At 43.3% G+C, this 17,161-nt stretch overlaps 1 protein-coding gene and 1 long non-coding RNA gene across 3 annotated transcripts in view; one reads left to right on the top strand and one right to left on the bottom strand.

The window, feature by feature from the left end:
* Window positions 1–10,448, top strand: part of LOC127059127 (uncharacterized) — a 34,447-nt gene extending 23,999 nt beyond the window's left edge. Inside the window, exon 4 of the long non-coding RNA XR_007776602.1 lies at window positions 10,271–10,448. This is a non-coding gene — a long non-coding RNA (uncharacterized LOC127059127). The remainder of the gene's footprint in view (window positions 1–10,270) is intronic.
* The window catches only part of SYN3 (synapsin III), a 188,942-nt gene that overhangs the window by 61,276 nt on the left and 110,505 nt on the right, over window positions 1–17,161 (bottom strand). The window lies entirely within an intron of this gene.

The raw sequence follows: 17,161 nt of genomic DNA, 5'->3' as shown, positions 1-17,161 counted from the left end.
GAGGCTGGTTTCTGATGGCTCCTCAAGAGCTGGGCAAGGCTGCTTCCCATCGTGTTCCTCTGCTGTATCTGTTTATCTTCCATGACATTCCGATATGTGAGAAATCAAGTGTGGCACAAAAACGATCGTCCTGGGAATGACGGAAGTGAGGTCTTCATGCTTGAAGCCAGCCTCGGTGAGTGGCTTCCAAAAGCTGGCACAAGCGCAGAAGCTGTGTATGAGCTCTGTGAAAAGCTGATCTGTGTGTGTCCTCTGCCTGTTTCCCGGCAAGTAAATATCCCGTAATGTAACCACCCTTGTAACTGCGCATGACAGAGATTTACAGGAAGGCATTGACTTTGGTTTATAGATGTAATAACAACACTGCACAGCTTCTAACTACTGAAGCAGGCTTTCCCTTGTGAGCTGAACAACTCAAGTTTGAAGGGGATGGAGATCCCTCTGCTGAGAAAAATGTGTGGTCTGGATGGTGTCCTCTCTCACCATCTTGGGAAGTGACAGAAAGGGATTCGTGGGTAGGCTAGAGTTTGTTCATTTGGCACTTTATATTTTATCTTGACAGTATGAAGTTTAAAGAAAAATTCAAATTTAACGGGGAGGGATATTATGCCTTTTACTTATGTGCCCTAAGCTGGGCAAACCAGTGGTACTTAAACATGCACAGGAAGAGCTTGAACATCTTCATTTTAGGCAATAGCTATACTTCAGAGAAGTAACAATCCAGTCTAAATGATGGATTAGGATATACTGTTTTAAAAAACCCTTTCTTTGGACAGCATGGATTGAGCATGTTCTCATTAAAACAAAGGTGTTACTGATGACCAGAAATGGCTGTCAAAGTCAGTGCAGGTGGCCAGTTGAACTAACCTGTAGGGATGGTTAATGGGCTAAGAGGGACAGGTTTTAGCCAGGACATGCTGTGTGGCCTGATGAAGCAGGGGTCAGGCCTTGCTATCCAGTTGTGACAGTCTCGGGCCCAGGCCAGCAGAAACTGAAATTGTGTCTCTGAAACAGCACTGGCAGCTGCTTCACCAAGAACTGCTAGGGTTTGAAATGATGGCTGTGTTATGGGAAAGGTCTAACTGATTAATCTAGCCCTTCCACCTCATTGTTCTTACAGCACAATATTTTGTTTATTTTTACTCTTTTCCCTTTACTCAACAATGTGCTGTTTTGGTAAGTTGTTAGGTGTGCCATATGGCGGCAGGGAGGCTGAGCCCTCAGACGAGCCCATCAGTTCTTGTTTTCCCATGCTTTGAGGTGGCAGATTCAGCTGGTGCTTGTTAGAGCCTCAAAACTGAGCTGAACCATTCTGCTGCTAGCCTAGGATAATGCAGGAGGATTACACAACCTTAGCTTCTCTCCAGATTTTTTTGCTATGAGAATCTGCTTTATTTCAAAACATATCTAAAGAAAGGGGAGGATGGTACTTCCAATGAATATTTACTTTCTTAATGGCTTACAAAGGCTTCAGGCGGAAAGGTCCTCATCAGCTCATAAGGTGTAGAAGAGTGGCCAACTGATAGGACCTCACATTCTGGTAAATTCTGGAAAATTGTAGACACCCTGTAATGCTTTTTCAGAGTTCAGCATGCTTGTCCAAAATCCATGTAAGCCTTTCTCACCATAGTGCAGCAAGTCTCAGGAAACTCATTGAGTCCATCACCTCCTATCTCTAATTTTGTAAAACTTCCCCAGGGGCTTCCTCCTTTTTCCATCAGGCTTTGTGGTTTATAACTACAGGGGTAGAGCCATGTGAATTTGGGAGTAGTACAGCATTCAGAGCCGTATATAATGAAGAGCTGCAATTTGCTGGGCACAAAGAGCTCTGCTGGGATCTTTCTCTGTGTTGCAGACAGGGCTAATGCATATGCAGCTGTTTTCCACTCGGTCATGTTATCTCCTGTACAGGAGGCCCCACTGCAATCTCTGGTTTTGCTGCCCTTGAGTACTGCTGGAGAGCTTTCCAGCTCGTACTGTTTCCCAGAACAGACACTGTCCCACTAACTCCAACCTATGGTTTCCCCCAGTTCAGAATGAAAGATGCTTGGCATGCACAAAGACCATTTTCAATGAGCGTGCACCTTACTGCATTGCTCGACTTTGTGGATGCTGTCTTTTCTTGCTTAATAATAAAAACTCATATGTCCTGTACACGGAATTCACCCTGATTATTGCATTTCTGATAGAAAAACAGAAGCTTTTCTTTGTCAGTATTTTTCATCTCTGCATCTCATTCTGAAGATATCTACCTTCTCCTTTTGATTCCAGGTACATACATTAGTCTGCCATTGTTTTGGAATTAAATCCCCATTCTGTATTTATATTTGTGCTTTATTCTTTTGGGGGGACAGCTTTTGACATATCTCTAAAGGTATAGAGCTCTGCTGGTAAAATAAAAAATAAGTTGTGGTTTTAACACCCTGAGATTCATGTGTTTCCATTCTGAGGTCCAAAGAGCCAAGTGAATAAAATGTGACTTGCTTATTCTTGATTTTATTTCTTTAAATCTAGACCTCCCGATACCAAGAGAGTTCTTCTGAAAAGAGACAGTAAGACAGAAATAATTATGTCCACATTTTTTTTTGTATTTTCTTGACATTTCAATCAACCTCTGAAAACTTCAGGCTGCAAAGTAACCTAATCAGCAGTAGGTTCAATTTTAAAACTATTTTCTATGTTGAAAGGTAGAGGTATCATCCCTGGAAGACATCAGTGATAAGGACTTGAATGCTGCAATTTGTAAAGAATATTTTAAGATGTCAAAAATAGAATTCTTGTTTCACATTTGATGATCAGAAAATACTCCAATACTTGGTTTTTTAATATAGTACAGGTGATAGAAATACCAATGGGAATCTGTACTATCACTTAAAATGCGTTGGCATGAAATGGTATTTAATATGTCTGTGCTGATACTGGTTTAAAAAGTAATACTAGCGGCAGGTATTTAACTGAGTTCATTATAAACAACTACTTTTGAATGTAGTTTCTACTTGCTAAATTCACTTGTCCAGGCTGGTTTCTTCAAGGGTATGTTTGTTAGCTTTTGAAGCAAACACTATCAGCCTTTAGGCTGTTTTAGAGATAATTGCAGCTGAAAGCATAATTTGTTACATCATACATGTTACTCTTTACTTTCCTGGATGTCAGAAACTACAGAAATACTTCACAACTAAAATGGATCAGACAGCCAAAAAGCCAAGGAGAGAAAAAAATTTGTAGTCAGGGAACTGGGATGAGAGATGAAGCAGACTGCCAAAGTTTACAAAAGGAAAATCTATGCTAGACTAGGAATTGGACCCAGACATCCTAAATGTCAGTCCAGCCATAACCACAAGCCTGTCCCTCTTCTGATTCATAAATACTACTGCAAATTAACTAGCAGCTCTGTGTCCTTGTGATACATTAGTCATAAGTACTGGAGTAAAAGTATTGCATTCTTTGTAAAAATGCAACACTTTGAGTTTGGGTTTGCCTTAGTACTAGTAAGCCTTTTTAACTAAAGGGTCATTGACTGAAATATGGGCTGCAGTTACCAGATTTTTGTCATTGTTGTGTATCTGTAGCCAGGACTCACTCAGGATACTACTCTGTGACAAAGAGATTACATTGGTAAAAAGAGGACCTAGCATTCACATTTTAGCTGCCACAGCAAGGAACAATTGCTGCCACCTGAATAAGTGCCTTTTCTTGCATAGTTGTCATGCATATATATCTGAGACATATGCATGGGCCTTCAGAGTATGTTTACATGACAATAAGTTATTTGAAGCCAATCAACTCTGCTTCAGAATTTTTGTGGCACCATCTCTGTTGTGGCTGATTACCTTTGAAAATGTCTTTATAGCTTCTCAGAACTGAAGAGAATATCCAAAATGTGTCTCTGACCATCAAGAATGGTCTGAGCTTGCTCTCAAAACCTCACCTGATTGTAAGATTTTAAAATCCCTTTTTACTGCCTGGTGATGTCCTCTCTGACCAAGGACTGATAAGAGAAGATGCTGATTGTACATCTGATGCCAGTATTAGTCCCAAAAAGCTTCCATCTCAAACTCAAGTTCTATGTATGCATGATCTGTGGCTGACTTAGAGTCAATAATAAAAGGGAATCATGTTGTTTGGCATGAGGACATTTAACTATAAGGCTGCTCACCATATTTTAGAGGAAAAATAGCTCTCAGGCATGAAATGATCTAAGTCTGCTAGGAAATAGCTCTCTGTACAGTGAACTTTGGGAAATCCCCTTGTCAAACTCAGTGACTAGTGACTGTAAAGAATCACAGAACAATAGATATTGTGATTGGAACAGCTGTAGAAGTAATTTACTCCACCCACAGAATTATTCACAGAAGTACTATTGCCAGTACATCATCTGGTCAGCCCTAACTCTGAATAGCTGCAGCCTGAAAATTGCCTAAATTGGATATTCTATGACCTCTGTGGCCTGTCTGTTCCAATGCTGCACTACCCTTATAGGAATTTCCTTCTTAATGTCCACAGGAATCTGTGACTCCTGTTCAATGTTGTATCATCTGATACTGCTGAGGAAAACATGGATCTGTTGTGCTTGTTATTACCCTTCAGGCAGTTGCAGGCTGTTTGATTAGCCTTCCTTTCACCTGCCTCAACATGACTCAGCACACGTTTGCCAATCATGTGCTCCAGGCCTCTGACCACTTCTGGTCAGTGTTAGACTTCTGCTGGACACTCTCCAGTTTCCTCCCATTCCTATGCAATGTTCAGGTTCCAGATTGGATAGTGTGTCCTATGCAGCCTCATCACTGTCAGGCACAAGGAAAAAGAACTTTCCTAGATCTGCCAGCCATGCTGTTCCTAATGTAGCGCAGAACACACCTGCCTTGTGGTGTCAATGCAGGATCACCTCATTCAGCCTGAAATCCGCTGTAACCTCCAGACTTTCATCCTGACTTTCATCTCAGCCAGTTCCCTCCCAGCGTGTAGGAATCATTCCAGCTCAGGTGAAGAACTTTGCACTTCTCTCTACTGGACTTAATGAGGTTTCTATTGCTACAATCCTTATGTCTTTGAGGTGCCTCTAAGCTGAAGATGTCATTTGATGTGTCAGATGTGATGTGTCCAGTGATAAGCTGAGGGTGCATGTGTATGCTATCCATGTTGTTGGTGAAGCATATGGACCACAGGATCAACTTCTTGTGCACACTATTTATTACTAGCTGCGAGCAGATGCTAAGCCTTTGATCATCACCATCTTCTCAGTCTTGCAGTCCAGCTGATTTTTAACCCACCTAGAAGTCCTTTTTCCAACCTTGGCATTAAAGAGCCTAGAAGGTAGCAGAGCCTTACCATTTCTAGGCATTTCTAAAGCAGCACTGGGGGGTATTGTTTCCAGATTAATTCATAGAGATTCTCCAAAAAGACTATCTGCAACAGTAGGGGGTTGATAAAGGAAAGACCATGTTCAAACTGAAATTAGGCATTTATGGAAGAGAATGGGCCTCTGTTGTGCTGGAAGTTTCAAAACTGTTGCTTTCCCAGTCTACTATTGCTTCTTTCCTTACCTACAAAAATTACAACTAAGATTAACTGTGCAGTTAAAGGAGAAGGGATGAGGCCTGGAGTAGAGACAGTGAGCTGATACTGCCAGCTAACATCTACAGACCCAGCAAACTGCAGTGAGAAAAGGCCACTTTCATCTTATGTTGTCCAAACGTATTAACTCAAAACACCTTCTGGGAAAAATTACCTGGCATTCTTTCATAACATTTAATTACAACAGACTTATTTCCCACCCCAGATATAGACTGAAAGAGTTTCAAAAGGTGAAAAAATTAAATCAATTAATTTTAGATTTTGTTTTGATTGCAAGTCCTTCTTCCTGGTGTGAAAAGGTGGGACCGAAAAAACCCCTTCACTCTCCAATTGTGCCTGGCTCAGGATTTGGATATTTCATTTCCAAACTCTCGGCCTGTAGTCCATATTTGTTAGCAGGATGTCAGGGATTAAGACAAACCCACCCATCCAGGTCAGAGCTGTTATAAGGGGGCCTTTTATTCATTCAGTTGTTCCTTACCTGTCCTCTTTCACATTACATTTCTCTTTGGTTTCTGTTTGATTAAGGGGAATTACACATCCATATGGTTAGGAGAGAATGGATTCCTTCTTCCTCTGTAGACAGTAAGGAAAACTAGAGGAAGCATCAATTTGTAATATAAGATGACCAAAGAAATCCTTAACAATTATTTCATCACAACTGTCTAATTATGAGGATACAGTTTCCTCTCTACACCTGAGGAGCTGCAGGGCTGAGATACATCCCAGATGAGTGTGGTACAACTGAACACTGCCAGAATTAAGTCCTATTGGAGAAGATCCTCCTGTTCTAAGCTGGCTGGGTGACCTACTTGTACTGTCAATGGATACTGAGCATCCTTGTTTGAGCACAAAGTTGGTATTGTTGCTGATGCTCAGACTTATTAGTTATTTCTCCCTGCCACTCATAATAGGATTTAATCTCAAGTAATCTGAGGGGGCAATGAAACATGATGCAAAGCAACTTGGAGGGCTTTTCACTTCAGACAGGCTTATTCAGAGTTTGCCCTGTATGGCAGAGTTTATTGAATACCAAGTGAGAAACCTGTTCTCAGGGAAAAGGCTCTCTCCATATATATGGTGACTTGCTGCAGTGAAGAAGCTGCCCTGACCCTGCTTTTTTTCCTCTCCAAAAGCCAATTCAAAGGCACAAAACCAAACCCCCGGCAAGAAGGTGAAGAAGCTGGAGCACAGAGACAGTTTCCAGTTGTCTGGTATCATTTCTCTCCACTAATATAAGCCTCCTCAGGGAGAGGGGTCATCAAACTGGGTTTCCACCACCCACTTCACATGGCAGGGACTATCTTTGGCCTTGGGGATGAACAGAGGGAAATTTCCCTTCAGCTGAGTCAACTGCTGCAATGAGGTGACTTTGAGTCCTCCATTTTTCAGCTACTTATTTTCTTGGCATTTCAGTGAAAGGCAGAGAATCTGTTTTCCATTTGCTGTACTTTTGCTGGAGACTGTAATTGCTCTTTGAACCTTCAGGAGCAGGAAACTCATTAAAGGCCCAAGAGGACAGGGATTCAGTGCCAGCCAGCACATTCCTTAGCTCCTTTCATCCTGCAAGAGGAGAGTGCTTCTGGCTTCTCCAGGAGGGATATTACCACATTTTGTTCAAATGTAAGGCAGATTTCAAGAGTAATTTTAGCACTCACCTTATAGTTATCATAATTCCTGCTATTTGCACTATTCTCTTTATGGTTATTAACACAGAAGTATCTATGGGGAGGTCATTGCAGAAAGCCCAAGTATCAAGCTTGCCTTTCAGTATCTTGCAGACTGTAGTGACAGATATAATGACAAGAAAATCAGAGCTGTGGGCATGGAACATCAAACTGTGGAAAATTTTTGGGTCAGAGCTTTTAAGGAGCCTCTGGAAAGAGAATGAGAAGGCTGCATTTGTAGGGGAAATAAGAACTGCCTGTTTCAGGAAGAAAAAGTACAAAAACTCTTTCACACATGATAATACACCTTTAACGATGCAATAGCCACTACACAAGATTATTTTTTTGAAGAAGTGACATGGCTCAGAAGAAGTGGGATTGGCATTTGCTGGATTATCTTGGTTGTGTACCCCCTCTGTGAACTGCTGATAGTCTTCCAGAAAGTGGGAAGTGGTTTGCTGTTACTTTGCCTCAGTACAGTGTGCCCCACAATGACTTTCTGTCGCATGAGACCCCTAGGGAAGCTGGCTGGCTGTGTCTGAGTCTGTCCCACAGACTCTGGAGTAGGAGAGAAGAAAGCAGCACACCACAAAGAGGAAATGGTAAGCCTCAGAAGATACTTCTTAGAAAATAATGTCAGGCTGGGGTAGTACTGGACCAGGAAGGCACAGATAGTCTCAGCCTAAAAACTGAGAATGAGGAGCTTGGATCAGTTGCAATGAAAGAAACAAAGATTATTTTAAGGATGACCCAGCTGAAGTTTGTTTGTTATTCTAGAGAACTTCACAACAGCTAGTCCTGTGCCAGGTTTTAGCCCCTTCAGTAGTTGCCTCTGTGCCATTTTAGTAACACAGATTGTCACTGAAGCTGATATAATGATCTGGGGAAATAGAAGATGGAGTATGGCCGGCATGTTTTATGAAAAATCCTTTACTTAGGATTTTCCTCTCCTGAGAGCTGAGAGGCCTCAGGAACAAACTGTAAACAATTCTTATCTGCTGCTGTGGAATGCAACAGGGGAGGTCTGTGATTGGCCCCGTCAGACTGTTTGCAATTAAGAGCCTGTCACAGGACACCTGTCCGGGCCGGTCTCGGTCTGAGAAGAGTTTAGTTTACATTCCTATTCTATTCTTAGCGTAGCATGGTAGTGAAATCCTTCTCTCTATTCTTTTAGTATAGTTTTTATATATTATCTATCATATAATAATAAATCAAGCCTTCTGATACATGGAGTCAACCTTGTCGTCTCTTCCCTCATCTTGAAACCCCTGAGAACGGGGTAACAATGGAGTGCACAAGAGTCTAAGTGAAGTGGCTCACACTGTTGTCCCATCCTTACCATGCTGAAATGGTAAAAGGAAAGAAAGCAGGAGACATGAGGGCGTCCCATGCATCATGAAGATGTCAGAAAGGCCTTGAGACTTCTCCAGGTGATGTCTGGGAGTGGGTCCTACTGGAGAGGAGCTAGACAGACCATCCTATTGGTGGCAATACTTGCAGAGGAACTGTCACTTATTTTCTGTATTTCTCCTTACGAGGGATCAAAAAAAGGATTTTGCTAGGCAGTGACATGAAGCAAAGCCTGTCATGCATGCTCTGTGTGTCCAACAGAGGCACTGACATATTTGCAGTGGTCACGGGTTAGAAAGGAGCCTGTGCTGTACATCACAGTAACCATCTTGCTTCCAACAGAAAATAGCACTTTGCAAGTGGCAGCTTCTCTGCAAGGGACCAACAGGTAGCTCAGCTCTGCAGTTTATGGCAACAACCAGGTTCTGAGAGTAGGGAATCTTTGCTGGTAATCCCTCCAAAGTACTTTATCTCCAAATAATCTAGCATAAAAGGCAAGGACAGACCATTAGTTCTGGTCCTCAGCATTGTCCAGATACACATCTCCTCCCTTTCTCATTCTTCTTATACTTCAGGTTACTTTAAATGAGGACACATAGAATCATGGAATTGTTTAAGTGGGAGAAGACTACTAAGATCAAGTCTAGACATTAATCTAATGCTGCTAAGTCCATCACTAAGCCAAGTTCCTAAGAAGAACTTTTATATGTGGTACATATTGCACACAAAATGCCTGCATAAAATATTTGTAATAGTTGTGGGGTCAAGTGCTTAGAAACCTAAGAAATCCAGGATGAAAGTTACCTGGGTAACAGTCAAGCATCCCCTGATCGCTACTCATGGCTGTGAAAGCCTCACAAGGGCTCTCTGCAGCACCCCCTGCCTCATGCATTGTGGGACATAGATGGCAGTGGTCAGCAGAGGAAAAGGGACTGCAGAAGCAGCATGAGTCGTCATGGGACTGAAGAGATGGACTACTGCTCTGCAGAGCTGACCAGTGCTCCTGTCATCCAGTGTGATGCTGGGCAAGTTTGCCAGATTCCCCATGAATAATTGTGACAAGGCTGTCCATTGCTTTCTGCGTGCTTAACATAGCCTCTGGTCCAAGACTGTGCTCTGAGGCCAAGCAGGGTTATTTTTACTATGAGTTGATTCCCTGATCTTATTTGCAGAATAGGCCCAAAGCTGAAAGTGTGTGTGTGTTGTGAGATTCAGTGCAGGGCCAGGGTGGGAAGGCAAGGGCTCTGCTGACCAGGGTGGAAGCTATTGAAGCTGGCATTGCAGCCAGAACCCCCTGAATGGCTGAACCACAGCTGACTTGCAAAAGGGAATGAACACTTGCAAGTGCACCTGGACTTCGTGCTTTGAATATAAAGTGCTGCAGAATGGTAGAAAATACGAGTCCTTCTAATTCTGTATGAAGTACACAAATCTTCTGACTTTGCACATTCAGCAGGCAGCGTCTCATTTACAAAATACGTAGTATTTACTGTCCTGCTGTGAAAACAAATTTGTTGATGTTTCTGAAACATCTTGCTGAATGCCATGAGCTCAAAAGGGGTTTTAGTAATTCTGCTCTCAGAACTTTGTTTAAACCCTACGAACTAAAAACAGTCTAAGTTCATGCACTAAGCAGAAGGACAAAGCTAAATCTGAAATGTTTATTTTTTTTATTGCAGAAATCCTTTGACAGGAATCCTGTGAAAGAAATGATCTACATTGCACGTGTCAGAGTATGGAAATTAAAACTTCAGTGTCAACTCTTCTTTGGGCACTTCTCATGGGCAGTTCCTGGCTTTGCAACTACAACAGTATTTGAGTGTAGTTTTTGTAGTCAGGCAATACATTTACAGTCATCTTCACTTGGAGCCTACCAGTCCTTGCTGACCTGAAACATTCTCAATTGAAAATGTTTTGTTTTAACTAACAGTCAGCTACAAGCTCAATTTAGCCAGGGTGAATCTTGTATATAGACAGCTTTTCTTGGAATAAATGGTTTATTTGATTTGGCTTCCTCTGCTTTTTTTTTTTTTTTTTTACAGGAAAAAATATGAAACATGTGAACATCTCTCATCATCTTTATAATCTACAAACCCTTCTGGATGGGCTTACTAGCACATCCCTGGAGAGACAGCAGGTATGTGTGGGAGCTGGAGTATGTCTGAGATGGTGGCTAATGACCTGTTGTCAGATTTTTTTCAGAAGCAAAGTTCAGCAACAATTCTGATGTGGCAGCCTTTTAGTACAAGAAATTTTTAACATAATTTTTGCTTGGAAAATAAAAGAATGTAAGAAAAATAGTATTTTAAAACTTTTTTGTTTTCTCTTCTTTCTCTTAGATTTCTGTTCCTTGTTTACAACTTGGAAGCAAAGGAACCAGATTTTTTCACCCTGTGAAAGGTTTAAAACAGGTTAAAGCACCAGCTTAGGATTTTTCTTAAGTAATAACCAACAAGCAAAGCTAAATCCTTTTGCAAAATAACAAATTTAATCGGACAGGCAGCTTTGCACCAGCTTCCGCCAATCTGCTGCCCAGTGCAGAGGCACAGGAACCGAGGGGGCCACAGCTGCTCTCCTGGGAGACTGGCAGGGCTCCAGCACCAGCCTGTCCAGCAGATAAAGGTTCCAGCCTGTTGGGAACATGCAGCAAAGTGTGTGACTGTCCCACTGGTACTCAGCATTGGGAAACTATTAGAGGAATGCGTAGTTCAGCAAGCCTCTACACACATGCCTCTGTTTTTTCCCTTGAGATAAGATTTCGTGTTATGAATTCTCAGGGCTTCCCCTGTTTTTCTGGCCAGAGGAATCCTGGCTTAACCCAGCAAATGATGAAAGGGGCCCATAACATGGGACAGAGGCAGGCCTTGTCACCTGAGGCACCTGGCAATTCATTCAGAAAGAGTTTTATAAATCAGGGAACTGTCGTTCTTGGCACAGCTGTCCCTGCAGAAAGCAGACAGTAGCTCCTCCCGCCCCATGTGCAGCTCATATGCCCTTAGCTGGGTTTTAGCAGCACTGTGGGCTCCCCAGAGCCCAGTGCAGAATCCAGCCCTGCACAGCTCCTGGGATGAGGATGTTTGCTAACAGCTCCCTGTGAACTCTGCAGCCGGGGTTGTTATCAGCACACACTCCAGGCAGGTTACAGCGAGTTCGAGCTTGCCTGCATGACCCAGGGCCTGGCCTCTGATTACAATGTCACTGTATGCTCTGCTCTACACCCCCTTCTGCCCTGGCTCCTTTGACAGACCACTTAATACACACAGCACATTTCTGAAAGGAAGAAACAATTCCCCACTCCACTCAGGGGCTAATGGAGAAAATTCTTGCTCAAATACAAGTGCATGAAATGCTTCAAAGACATTTTCTTGAAAATGGCTGGGAGTAATTTCCTCCTTTGTCTCAGAACTTTTTCTTACTCTTTCTTTATATAAATACTTGCAACAATGGCTAATTGTCAGAAAAATGTAAGCTATTTTTTAGCAGGATTCTTGTCTGCTCATTTCTACATTCCAAACTTCTGTCTTTATGGCTGAGGTCTTGACTAAATTATATAGTTCAGTACTGAGCCAGGTACTACCTCCCCAGAATGAGCCTGTTGGGACTGACAAGCATTCTTGTTAAAAGCCTGAAATAAAATAATCTGTTCCAAATGACTTATTCTTGGCTCTGGCAACTATTTGTGTGTATGTATGCCCCAAGATACGTTAATGTGGAAGTAAGAGATCACAGAGCTGGTAGTGTTGTATATGATACTTACACATTAAGCCTACCATGACATCACTGCCCTTGTTCTGGGCTCCAGTGATGGTGTAGCCAAAAAAAAAACCACGGAACTGAGAACACAGCTCATTGTTCCTCTCAGCTGCTAAGGCCCTATTGACTTTGTGAGTCACGCTCAGCATGCAGAGGTGACACATTCCCCCATTAGTGTTACTAATTCCCTGGTTTGGGAAGGGAATAGTGCCTGCTCTAAGAAAACAAGGAAGGGGTGGAGAAGCACTGGGACTCACAAACTCGCTAGCATGGCTTAGCCTTTCTGAGTTCATTTGTCTGCAGCACAGATACGACACTAAGGTCTAAAATTGTTATAAACAGTGGATTGTTGTGAGGCTTATACAGGACAACTACTATTCTTTGGTGAATCCTAATGAGAGGCTCAGGCTGCCTGCAAGATAGAGGGAACTAACTTAGACCCTGTGTTTTCCTTTCTGTTTGGCTGAATAACCAGCATGGCAGCCCAGAGGGATGGAGAGCTATAGGGACAGAATTGCTCTACTGGCTTCAGTTGGAAAGAAAAGAGCTGAAACAGCCTAGAGGAGGGCCTAATACTGATCAACATATGCTAGCACATATGGGTGGATTTGTGTAAGAAAACAACAACACCATCAGCATAAAAATGACGATAATGAGGATGACCAGTGTGAAAAGCTGGAACTAGCTGTGCCATAGTAGATCACCACCCTTAGCCTCATGTAATGGTTTGTAGTCTTTGCTAATAAAAATACAGTAAACTAGAGGACCAGAAAAGTCTGTTGAAGAAGTTATATTTGACAAACAAAAAGCCAGAACCCAGTGAGGATCAGGAGTACTTAACAGGAACTGCAGGTGGTGGGAGATGCTTAGCTGGATCCACTTAATTTGGGCTGCTAAAGGAGTTAGAATAGCTGCTAGTAGCAGCAAGCCAGAGGGACTGGTCAGGGGTTCCTACCCTATCTCAGCTCCAGCTTGAGGAAGCCTTTGCTACCCAGCAGGTGTATGGCAGTCCCCCTGAACTGTCAGATGTGAGTAGAATATTTCCAGACCTGGGGAGCAATGGTCTGCTCTAGCAGCCGTGCCAGCAAGCAATGAGAAGGAGCTTTGGCAAGTATCATTCTGGGAGCTGGTGGATGCCTGTTGTTTATGTTCCTTTGTCCTTTTCTTCTTTATTTCCAAAACAGTGCTGTTCTGCTAAGCCATTTATGATTTGTGAGCAAGGCAGTAGAACTCTCTGAACACTCAGTTAATTTATTTTTCTCATGTTGGAAGTTGGAACACAAAATTCTACTTATTAATGAAATTGAACTGCCCTTGCTGTTGTCAGTCAGACTGGAAGAAAGAGTACATTTATTCCTTCCTCAATTTTTTATCTTTCTTTTGTCATATACTTGAGGCAAGGGTGAGGAAAGCTGCTTATTGTCTTTGTTTGAGCTCTTTGCAGACTTTATGAGTCTCCAGTGAAAGTCTACATGAGGAGCCATTGGGAGGCTGGTATCACAAAACTGGAGTCTCAGTTTATATACAGGAAAAAAATAAAGGGCCTGACCCCTTGGCAGCCTGGCAGCTTTTACATCTGTCCTAAGCAGAGGCTGAATTCCTGACTGCATCTGAAATGTGCTCACCATGTATGGCTGCAGTATGAAAGGTGTGTAAAAACTGGATATAAAACAACTCACATGAGTGGTAGCATGGGTCTAAGGACAAACATGCCCAGGCAAAATCCTGGGTAAATGCCCTACAAGCTCTCTATTCCTGGGTAAATGCCCAACAACTCACATGCCAGCACTGATGCACAGCACTGCAGTTCCCTGTGCTAGCCAGAGGAATGAGGGAGGTGTGCCCCCACACTGCCACATGTCTCTAGGACACTGCCAAGGTATTCTAAGTTTCACCTAGGAGGCCTAGGAGAGGAAATAAGAGCCTTTACTTATGTCTCCACTGCAAATGGGGCCAGAGGCACACTCTGCTGATGCCACAAGCATTGCACAGAGTCTTTGGGAAGGCTTTTTACAGCTTCTGTTCTGATGGCCATTCTGGCAATCGCACTTTCAGAGCAGTATGAACAGTATCAGCAGCATGCAAATATTTGTTACATTTGAAGCCTTTGGAATCCAAGACTGCTTCTTACTCTTGTGTTGTTCTGAACAGGCTGGAATGATGTCTAACATACCAGACTGCTCTCAAGCCTGAGAGACTGTTTCAGTAGTAGTCAGGACTGGCAGAAGGCAGAAAGCAATTGAATCAGGCAGAGAGAACGCAACAGACTGGCCTGGTGCTGTTCATACAGCCCTGAAGGAGTCAGCTGCAGGGAAAAGATTATTTGAGGAGATAGATCCAGATCTTGTGATACTTGCCCAGTTGCACAGGGTGAGAGGAAGCTGTGAGCAGTCTCCTTGCAGATAACCCTCTGATCACAAAGACACCTTTTTCTGTCCTGCCACCACTCCCCTAGTATTTGTACACAGACCCCAGTGCCATCTGCCTCCTATGAAATCTGACCTCCAGGTGCTGCTTTTTACATAGGGACTCAATCTATTCCTACGTTTCTCTGTCCTTGCTGGAGGAAAGTGTTTCCTAAAGTCTAGCCCAAAAGACTTTCACCATTATGAGCCCTTTCACCTTGATGCTCTTCTTGGATCCCCTTAAATAAGATTACGAAGCCCTCAACATCTTTTACTTTCTAAATTCACTCTTCAGAATGGTGGATTCTGCTCATTTCCCACAAAGGGGAAGGCTCCATGCATAAGATGCTGCAGACAGCCTTTGCCCCCACCCAAAGTCTTGTTTTTCAGAGTGACGCACACCCCGCTCTGCTATTACTTAATAAGAAGTGAAGTCACTGCTTTCCTCCCCTTCAAACTGCTCCACCCTCATTCAGGAGGTCTGCTTCTCCACCCTTTGGCAAAACAGCTGTTTGGGGGTGGAGGTGAGTTTAGGGGTGGTGTAGACCAGCCTCTCATCTGGGGAGAAAAAAAACAACCAGTCTAGCTCTGTCAAAGGGCTGCTTCAGAGCTGGGAACGGCCCTGAAAGCCTTCTCTGCTTCTGTTTGAGTGCATTTCATGTGAGCACAAGTTAGTAAGATCATTCATGTCAGTCTGTGGGGCTACTTTAGGATGCAAAGAAGAGCGTGAGCACAGCAAACCACCTGGCTATTCTTTATTTGTCTTTTTCCTCACTCCAAAAGAAAGTCTTCACTGGAACTCCCACCCTCCTACTTTGGCAGGTAGGAAGAGGCAGAGAAGTTGGTGTGTAATGTCATGTGGGTCTAAGTTTGCTCTGCTCTGCTCAGACCTTTCTCAGAAGCAGTGGGAAGGAAGACAGTCCCTAGGAGTTGGGTGCAGGTGCATGATTTTGCCTTACCTTTCTCACTGTGAGCTCAAGGAGCCCAGAAGCTGCCCTAAATACACTCCAGCATCCAGTAGTCCCCTAGGGACCACGTGCCAACTAAACATGCCTGGAACACAATGTGGTGCAGCCACTCTTCCTTCCCACCTTGACGTGCCTTTTCCGGCATGCTGGTGGCTGTTCTGGCTGTCTGCTCAGGGGACACTTCACTGCAACAGAGAAACCACAGGCAAGGGAGGGATGCCTGGATACATTTTATATCACTGGAAGACAGAGTGTTGGCATATGGGGCCTCAACATCAAGGGGAAGGCTTTTAGGAAAGGCATTTGCTCCTAGAGTTGCTTTGTCGCTCAAGAACCTCTGTGTTTAAAAGGGGAAGACTGCAAATATTCATTCAGAAAAGAAATTGTATCATGGAAGAAAGCACAAAAAATGTGAAGGAAACTTATCCTGGTAGGCGAGGCAAATATTTCAACTGGCTCATGCAGAGGGTGACAACTGGAAGGGACCTCTCCCATGAAAAGGACAAACAGATGGTAAGGGACAGAAGGCAAAAGCAGAAGGTCTGGCAAGTGAGGAGGCAGCTGGTAGGTCCAGTGATCAGGATGGCCAGCTGTCCTGGGTTTGGAGGACTGGACCTTCACCTGCTGTAGAGAAAATGTAGCTTTTGTTCCAGTTTTGCTGGGACCAGTAGAGGAGCTCTCTGTGTACATAACTACTTTTCTGCTATCTCCTGCTTCAGCAAGTCTGTACCAGCTCATGTGTTCTGTTTCACTGTGCTACAGCAATTTATACTCCAGTCTCTGTTTTCCCTGCTCCTCAGGCATTTCCTGGCTGAAGCAGCCATTAGCTCTGCTCTGCTCACTCAGATGCTTTATGATAATTTACTCTTAAATAATCAATTCAAAAGCAGCAAAGAAGAAAGTAGGGATCCCATGAATTTTATTTATTTTATTTGTTTATATAGAGGTAGCACCTCACTCAAATACCAACATCCCCATCATGCCAGGTGCTACACAAAAATGGAACCAAGTCTGTGATCCAGAGGGAAAGTGATATTCGTATTAGCCGGGACAGACAGAGGGCAAAGATGCAATGAGCTAATACTGGTTAATTCCAGCGGTCTAGGACTTCAGCTTTGCATTGTTACAGAGCTCACATTCCTGGGTCAGAGAAACCATATTTTTGGGAAGGTTCAGTGGAAATGGTTTTGGGACTGTACCAAAGCCCTCCCAGGATTCCAGTTTTCTTAGTCTTAGCCTCAAAGGAATTTACAGCTGGCTCGGGCAGAACTGGAAGTCCCCACAGGAAGAATTTTGTTGATATTCAGTCTTTGGAGGACAGTGAGCTTCTATGTGAAAGGCAACACATATATCTGTCCATGACCACAGCACCACACCCACTACTCCTCCAAAACAGATAGAGTTTCATGGGTTCACATGACCACATCCATCTGTTCAGGGACTA

The sequence above is a fragment of the Serinus canaria genome, chromosome 1A, assembly GCF_022539315.1.
Source record: "Serinus canaria isolate serCan28SL12 chromosome 1A, serCan2020, whole genome shotgun sequence".
Lineage (NCBI taxonomy): Eukaryota > Metazoa > Chordata > Aves > Passeriformes > Fringillidae > Serinus > Serinus canaria.
The sequence above is the reverse complement of the archived record's forward strand: the minus strand, read 5'-3'. Positions and strand labels throughout refer to the sequence as shown.